The sequence below is a fragment of the Anser brachyrhynchus genome, assembly GCF_964034855.1.
Source record: "Anser brachyrhynchus genome assembly, chromosome: 15".
In the NCBI taxonomy this organism is placed as follows: domain Eukaryota; kingdom Metazoa; phylum Chordata; class Aves; order Anseriformes; family Anatidae; genus Anser; species Anser brachyrhynchus.
In genome coordinates, this window is record NC_137733.1 from 1613493 (window position 1) to 1622371 (window position 8879).

At 40.7% G+C, this 8879-nt stretch overlaps 1 long non-coding RNA gene across 1 annotated transcript; it reads right to left on the reverse strand.

Annotated features, from left to right (window-relative positions):
• Nucleotides 1-1226: 1226 nt before the first annotated feature.
• LOC308178416 lies at nt 1227-7856 on the reverse strand. Its single transcript, XR_013939755.1, has 2 exons — nt 5716-7856; nt 1227-4941 (listed from the first exon to the last, which is right to left on the reverse strand). It is a non-coding gene; the product is annotated as an uncharacterized lncRNA (long non-coding RNA).
• Between the last annotated feature and the right edge of the window lie 1023 nt (nt 7857-8879).

The following is an 8879-nucleotide window of genomic DNA, read 5'->3' on the forward strand; positions in this document are numbered from 1 at the left end:
CTCCTGAGTACCAAGCAGGTGCACACAGGTATTTCTGTATGTTGGGAAAAGATAGTCAGAAGTCAGCTGGAGGTACAAGAGAAAATAGCGTCAATTGCAAGTACGGCCAGGGGGTTGGAGAGGTCAGATGTGTGCCATAAATCAGTGAGTCTATCAATAAGGGCAGTACAAGGCCAGGATCAGTGATGTGGTCAAAGCAGAGAGAGTTGTAGAAATGAAGAACCAGGATGGCTGCCTGGCTATGGGTAAGGTCTCTGCATATGTGCTCGTTAAGGAGGTGCAGCTGCAAACCCAAACAGAAGTGTGGTACATCATTCATCCACTGCATGGCACTGTGAGAAGTGCAGTACAGTGGGTGGTGGAAGCCAAATAAGAAGAAAATAGCCAGCACCTGCTCCCAAATTGGCTTAGATTATCTACAAAGCTTTAAAACCACACCGGTTTGGATCACAGTGAGTAACTAGGTTTCCAGTTCAATATTCAACAATTTTCAAAGTACGGTATTTCCAAAATGTAATATGCAAGATTCAGTATTTCTAACCTAATAATTAAAATAGTAGTGGAATAAAAAAGACACAGATATTGCAGAGATAACTGTCTCTAGTCCATTATCCTAATACCTTTGGAAATATCTGCATGTATGAAGAATGTACACTGCCCTGAATGCCTGCACTGCATATGTACAAGAGGTCCTTTTACCTAAAGCTTGAGTGTCCCCTGCACAACCCCAATTAGAGGATCAGTCGAGTTGGGCACAGAGCCAGTTCAGACTAACACTGATACAGGGAACCACTAAACCCTAGGCCATTTAGGATTTGGTACTATAGCACACAAACCTTCCCTATACGAAGGAATTCAGGATCGGGGCATAAACTGTTACTGCCTATAACCAGCAGAACTTCAGGCAGCTTGCTTTGTCCTTCACTAACAAAATGTTGTTTCTACCAGAATATGTGTATGATTTATATATGAATGCTATATGCTTTATATATGGAAAAGCAAGCATTCTTTTCCATTTAGGCAGTATCTAAGTGCTCTCCAGACATGAGCTGAGATGCAGCATCAACACTGTGACTTTCTTCTTCTCCAATAAAATTGCTATGTGAGGTCTTTTTAACAGCAGCAACTACAACAAAAATGCAATACATGGTATTGGTGAGATCAGGTCTAAAAATTGCATTTGTAATAAACACAGGTTTGTAGAAGTGTTAGTCCTTGTAAATCTCTCTCAGCTCCCTTGCCCCTGCTGACGAGCTATGCCCTTTCAGTGGATCCAGTGGGCTTATGGTGATCTTCAACACATGGCGATACCACTGCCATAGGGGGAATTACAGATGGAAGGAATGCACTCTGAATTTGCTATGTATATTTGAGGGAGTTATCAGCAGGTTACATTTGTGGACCCAAATTCACTTCTGGGGCTTGTGGACACAAATATTGCTCTAAGTATAAATCTATATTTGGGTCACTTTTGTAGGAGCACTGGCACATCAATACGGTTGGATTACACTGCTACATTGTGCCTAGCTCACTCAGAACAGCTTAGCAAAGAAAGGCTCCTGAAAGAAATACCCTGTGCATTCATTTGCTTTGCATTGAAAAAAATCCAGACTCTTTTTGTTCTTCTTTTCTGAAATGTACCTGCCCCATTTCTTGACAGACTCTAACCTATGTTATTTGTCTTCTGCACCACAGGTAATAAAATGATTTGCCAGGATTTAATGGGGAAAAAAGAGTTTCTGTTTCCTATTATTTTTCGCTCTGCTGTACAACGCCTACAGCAAGTGGCCACTTTAAACCTGTCCTGGAAACAGTTTATCACAGATTGGCATTGGTGCAGCACGCATGGAGGTGCTATAGGCAGAGCCCATCGCATTTCAGCTGCTGGCAAGGAGTCAATACAACGTGACAATGGGGAGAGAAACTTGATTGGAAAATGTATTACTGGATAAAAGCCTTTTCAAGATGAACAACCCCTTTTTAACTTGCAGACGGCTGTGTCTGAATGCTTGCGAGGGTGCGGATGTCATGGTATCCGTCTCCTGAAGTGCTCCACATTCTATCTTTTGTCTCTTGATGCTTCATTATGAGCAGAGATTGATAGTGCCTTGCTGATACCGGGGAGGTCCTCCCTGAAACACCTCTCTGTCTAAAGGTAGGAACGTGCTCGTCATGTTGGATAAATGCTGCTGAATCTCCTTGAGGAATCACTGTTGGACGTAACCTAAAGAAACATAAATGGTCTCTGGAAAACATATCCTGGCAGAGGACTCAGCACATTGTGCAGATTAGAAATTGCTCCCCGTTTTCTGTTTTAACTGCCTCATTTCTTGTCCCAAAGCTGTTGATTGCTTCAACTGTTGCAATTCAGAGAAACGTTTTCCATGCAAAGAGAAAAGCGGCAGTGGTAAGCATTTAACAACCGCCGAAACACAGTAATTTTCATGTTTGGTTTTATGCCATACCGCATTGCTCAGTTTCCTACTGTTGACTGATGATAGTGGTACAACTCCTGATCTCAGGACAACTTACGTGCCACAAATGCTCATACATTTTGGTGCAGCTTCAATCCTGAGCTAGGAAAATAAAATTAAAGGTGGTTATGACACAAATCTGCAAGAGCAGTGCCTCTTTTCCCATGATACTTACAGGATCGTGGCCCATTAAGATACCCCTTCTTGCCCTCCCTACTGCTTGAAAGCTCAGCCAGATTTCAGAAATGGCAGTTTCTGTTGCCTTTCTTTCAGGATCTGATGTTTCTTAAGTAGCAAGAGCATTGGTGGTTCAGAGCAAACACTTATTGTGTTTTGATTCCTACAAAATCTCCTGGCCCTGACATATGTTCAGCCCCTCCCAGTGGGGGTAAAAACCTAAATCACTCTGATCCCTAGGTGCCTGCAGTGCTTGCAGGACCTGACTTTTCTTCTATAGTTGATTTGAAGCCACCGGCATCATTCAGGAAGGGCTCCCTGGTGCCCCAGCCTCATCCCTTCCTGGCCATGATGCCAGAGAGGTCAGTGACCAAACGCCAACCTAAGTAGCTATCTGGAGCAAAATTAGACACCGAAGCTGTGAGTGTATGTCAGCTGGGAGTCTCGTGACCCAGCTTACGGATTCATGGTTTAATCACTGGTAGGATCTTAACTAAAGCAACTTCAATACAGCAGTCTCCATGAAAACATCGTCCTGTAGCTTCTCAGGAGAAGTTCATAGGGCACTCAGAATAGTAAACTGGAAGGTATAAGCAATTACTGTCTTTAGAAAAATGCATCATGTGAAAAGACATTAAAAAATAAAAATAAAAATAATAAAAATAAAAATAGGAATCTGGGGCTCGATGCAGCTCACACTGAAGACAGAGGCAGAGCTCTCATTAAGGCCAAGCAGAGGCTCAGCTATTCTCAAGCATCTGTAAAATCATGCCACTGAAATACAGTGGAATAGTTAATGGATGGAAAAGCAAATAATTAACAATCTACTCACTACATTTAGTCTTTTTAATGCTAATAAGCCCCATAAAAATAACAAGGTAAAATCACAATGACGTATTTTAAACAGATTACAGGACCAGTTTGAAACCAGGATGAATTAATCATATGGGAAAAAAGGAACTTGTCTTGATTTCTGTTAAAGAAAATAAAGCATCACAAGAAAAAAAAAAAAAGACGAGGGGAAAAAAGAGTACCATATCAAAGCCGCACAATTTATTTTATTCACAGAAACTAGAAACATTTTTGACTGAAAGGACTGCAATCTCCAAAGGCTGGAGTCTTCAAACCCAAAGCATATCTGAGGAACAAGCATGACACATCTGGACTATCCTGATGCCAGTGAGAAGTCTCTGACTGATTTCAGAAAGGCTTTTGACTAGACCTTGAACTCTGTTTCAAGCTTTTGTCAAGCAGACTGACATTCAGGTAAGGGGCTCGAGGTCTGCAGCCGTCTCAAACTCCTGTGAAAACCTGAGAAAATTCCATCAACAACAAAACAGTCTAATGAAACTGGCTGGGCCTGAAGGCCTTTGGAGGACTGCCTGAAAGAGAACATGCTAAGTTTAAATGCTCATGATAAATGCTGATGTAAACATCTGACTAATAAATTCTAGCAAAGAATCCCGTTTAGCGATATAAATAGACTTCAGGGGCAGAAAGGGATGGTAAGCATTATCTTTTCCTACGGCAGAGTCTGCAGGATGCATTTAATTATCTTTCATGTTTTGGACAGACAGCTCCAGTCTTGTAAGAACAAAACAATTGCTCAAATGTACAATCACAGAATCATGATCTAAAGCATCTCACAGAAAGTCTATCCCACCCCATCCTGGGCTGTGAGAACCTCTGAGCCTCAAACCACTTAAAATCCATCACTTCCAAGCTTTCCCAAGAATATAGAGCCACTGAGCCCTGCTGGGCCCTTTACCTCTCCCCTCGCTGCTCATGGCAGCAGATTCCAGGCCTATTCCTTGCCAAGTGTTTTCTCCAGAAAAGTCTGCCATTAGGTACCCTAAGGACATGGAGTGAAGCCATGTCTCACGGCCTACCCATGCTCTTAGGCACTGAGATTTGGTAATTGTGAAAGCATTAAACAAAAGCAATGGCTAACTCAGAAGGCTACACCACATCTTATCAGACAGCAGAGCTGATCTCAGGATGGGTAAAATATATATTAGAGCATTCTGGTAAACATCTGATGGATGTCTAGATTAAAATCAGAACTGCTGCTTCTCAAAGTTCTTACCTTCCTGGGTCTGACTCATGAATCTGGTGGAAACACTTCTGACTTCAAACAGATTCGGTTTACTGCCTTGTACACTGCTCTGCCTCCACGTGCACTGAGATGGTTTCACCATTATGCTGAGGTTTGGATTAAATCCTAACACTTGTGAGCAGTAGATCAGTCAAGACCCAGAACTTGTAGCCAGCTCCCAGTGCCACGAGGCCCCTGTATGCAGGAGGGAAGAATTAAGTCCTCTGTCACTAGAGGATGGTACCAACAGTACCACCACATCACAAAGACATCGGATGCAAAAGAGAGCCCCAGTGCAGCCTGTGGAGGAGGAAGAACATGATTTCCATTTGAGATAGTATAGTCTGACCTTTTTCTTTATCACTGCATGAGGTAGTCTACCCATTTATGACAAAAAAGTGTTTAATGAACATGTTTCTATCAGGTTTCAGACCCAGTTATATCTATTCAGGCTCCTCCTAAATTAAACAAACTCTCAAGAGCGTGATTCCTTCCTGAGTACACCACTTTAATGAGGAGAAAGGCAGTTGGCACTGACTTTCAGTCAGTTTGAAGGAGGAGAATCCAGCCCCATGATGAGACATCTGTCAAAGTAGTGGTAACCAGATGGTCACTGTCTTTGTCCTGACTTCTCATGGCTAAAAACCTGGTTGGCTCAGAAAAATTGAAGATATTTCCTTGAAATCCAACAGGTCTGATCAAAGGAATCAGGGAAGTTAAAAAATAAGCCCTGCATTAGCTGCTTTGCTTACCTTACATTAAATCACTGCCTTTTTTTTTTTTTTTTACTATCATCTTTAAAACCTGAATATGTCACCATATTTAATCCTTGTCTAACTCCTAATGGTTTGACAACTGAGCATCTGTCTTGTATTACCACTCAGACAGGGAGGCAGATCATACAGGTAATACTTTGAGATGGCAAGAAAATAAGCCCAAGTGCCCAGACAACCTCCAACCAAGATATACCTGTGTCTGTCCACCTCTTTCTAGCAAGCAGGAGGTTTTAGGACACTTCTCCCAGCCTCTCCTGCTTTAGGACTATCAAGCTGATTGCAAAAACATTGAATTTTGACTGCTGAGCATGAGCCAAAAAATCTCCATATTTTTAAAATGCCTGACATCTGGTTTCAATTAAGCTTATCAGGATTAATAAAATACATCTTTCAGTCCATAAGTAAAGAGATTTTTTTAATCTTTTATACCATCATCCAATAAGGTTGAAGAATGATTAAAAAAAAAATAAAAGTACATGCATGTGTAAATCAGTCCTTTTTCATTTCCCTTCTTTTTTTTTTTTAATGTAATCTTACTTCAATAATTTAAAATACTTCCTATTGGTATTGCTAGCAACTGATATTCAGAGGGCTGGTAATGAAATATGGAGCCTTTCATGCTCTGATCATCAGTTCAGATCTGCAATATTTAGACTGACCTGCAGTTACAATCAGTGGTGATTACCTGGTTAACTACCTCCATATGTGATTGATGATCCCTTTTTACCCCAAAGTGGACAGGTATTCTGCTTGCTGGCAGTAATGGCTTCTCCTTTGCTAGCATCTCCACCATTCAGTTAAAACTAGAGAAATAATTTTGTCCCTCTCCCAGGCTTCTCTTTTTCTAAAGGACCCATGTCGTTCTTAGAAGGTAACGTACTTCACAGTGATAGCTATCTGTCTTCCAGCACAACTTTTACTGTCTGCCTTTTCCATCTACTGTAACAATGAAGAAGAATGAATTCCTGTAATGTGAACAGGAAGAAAGAAATACCTTTCTGATTAGAGACTATTTAGGGGCTCTGGCTCTCGCAGTAGAGCAGTGACCGAAAACTGAGCAGATGAAAGATGAAGGCTCTCCAAGTTCTCTATGAACATTAATTCTTAATATCCCCCAACGACCCTGTGAAGTTTTTATGGACCCTGGACAAAATAAATAAATAAATAAATAAAGCTGCCATCCAGCTTGTGTCTGTTGAGGTAGTTCACATCAAGGGTGGTGTCATCCCTCCCTAGAAACCCTGACAAGATGCCTTCAAGGTCTAACCATCACTCCCTCCCTGCTTCCTTCATCCCACAGGGAGGGTGCCCAGCTGGCTCCTATCACTCCTGTGCCCACATGCTCCAAGGATTTTTACCAGGTGACTCCAGCTTGGTTGTCACTCTAAGTGATACGCTCGATTTTGACAGCTTAAACAGAAGAAATCACAAAGGATATTCAGATTCCTTCACTCCCACTCCCTTTGACCTTTTTCCTGGGAGAGACAGCTTTTACAGAACATGCAAATTGTCCACTCCGGTGTCCTGCCGGTGGAGAATATATTTGTTTCCATTATTTTATTTCCCTTATCTTTGTTTAATGAAACCTACAAAGGCACCAAAATGTTACTTGTCAATTGGGTCATCAGTTTAGAAAATGGGTAGCAGTAAAGAAACATAAAATGAAGAAGCTACAGTGTAATTTTCTGATCAGTCTATTAGACATTTATTCATTCGAGCAGTTCGTACCTCTGTTCTACTGTGTCATCTGGCAACTACAGATGTCTGAAAATTATATTTTTTCAACAGGCATAAAGTCTATAGCTCTCACTAAAATATTCGTGACAAGAAAGATTTCAATCAATTGATGAATTGCTATTACAGCTAAAACACAAACCACCACCCTACCATTAGTATGGCGTGGGAGAACTTGATGGACCTGCAATAATTTATGGATAATTACAGAAAACATGAACACTGTGATGAGCTTGAAGTGGCCAAGGGATTCTTCTCTGTAAATGAGAACTTGTCTACAGGTAAGTCTGCAAAGAATTTCATACAGGAAATCATTTTTTAAAAAAAAAAAAAAAAGGAAGAAGAATATGAAAAACAGTTACAAACTAGTTACTTTAGGTACCAGTAATACTCAGCTGCAGGGAAAGCAGCACAGAGGGACTCAGCCAGCTCAGGTCATGTATATCTGGACTTATTTTCCCTACACGAGTGGCAATCACTGCTGTGCATGCCCTACACAGCCCAGTCCTAACTGGGGAACTACCTATCAAGAGTGATTATTACAGCAGCCACTGTGTATTTAAGTTAAAAGAATCACAAAAGAATCACCAGTCCAACCATCCTACTTAAAATAAAGATTTTCTGGACTAACTTCAGCACAGTCTGGAGAAGCAGTCTTTTACATTTATTTGAAAGGGATAAAGAGGACACAACGAAAGAAATGTAACTTTTCCACGGCAAAGCCCAACAATTTCACCTGGGACGTGCCTTACCGGGAAGTCCAGGACCAATGCTTCTTCCATGACTGCACATCCTTATCCCTGTATGATTTGCTACAAGAGTGGTGTGATTTAAAGATATGAAACACGAACAAATCCAGTTCCTGGATTTGATCAAAAGCTCAATGATTTCTGCAAAATCACTTCATTGACTCCTTTCTTCAGCTTAGATTTTTGGAAAGGCTGCTATTAGAATATGTATACAAATTGCCTGATCCAAAGATCTTTAAAATAAAATACACAAACAAAAAAAAATTACCTTCATTATTGTTTTCTGTCAGAGTACAGATGCCTTAATAAACAAGGGTTTACACAAATTTACCCAGCATGTAGCTATCAGTATCTTAAACAGTAGTTTAAAAATCGCACTATATTTAACCAATTTTAACTATTCACCATATCATAATGATTATAGATCATTTCTATTCTCAAAATAACCTTGGGGAACATTTAGATACTCTTTGGGAAATGCTCAGAGGACTATGGAAATCTCATATTTCTACATCAACAGAGGGCTTTGCATGCTTGGTTAAGTCTGGAACTGCCTGTTCCTAATTTGTTTCTCCAGATGAATATTTATTTGATTCACAGCCTATTTCACAGATGCTTTTAAACGTTATCGTCAGCAAGAAGCCTGCACACAGAAAGAGAAACTCCTATCTTCCTTTCCCCTCTGTTACTAGCAAACCTCTCAATTATTTGACTTTCCAGTTCTGGTTTAAGTAACAGATAGGGCCTAACCTTAGATATACAAACAGCCCGTTCATTTTCAGACTGGCATTTAGTTGCTAAAGAGCAAGAGTCTGCTGAAATATTAGCATGGGTAGGGGACTTCGCTGTAAAGAACATTTCTTGCATCTTTTCT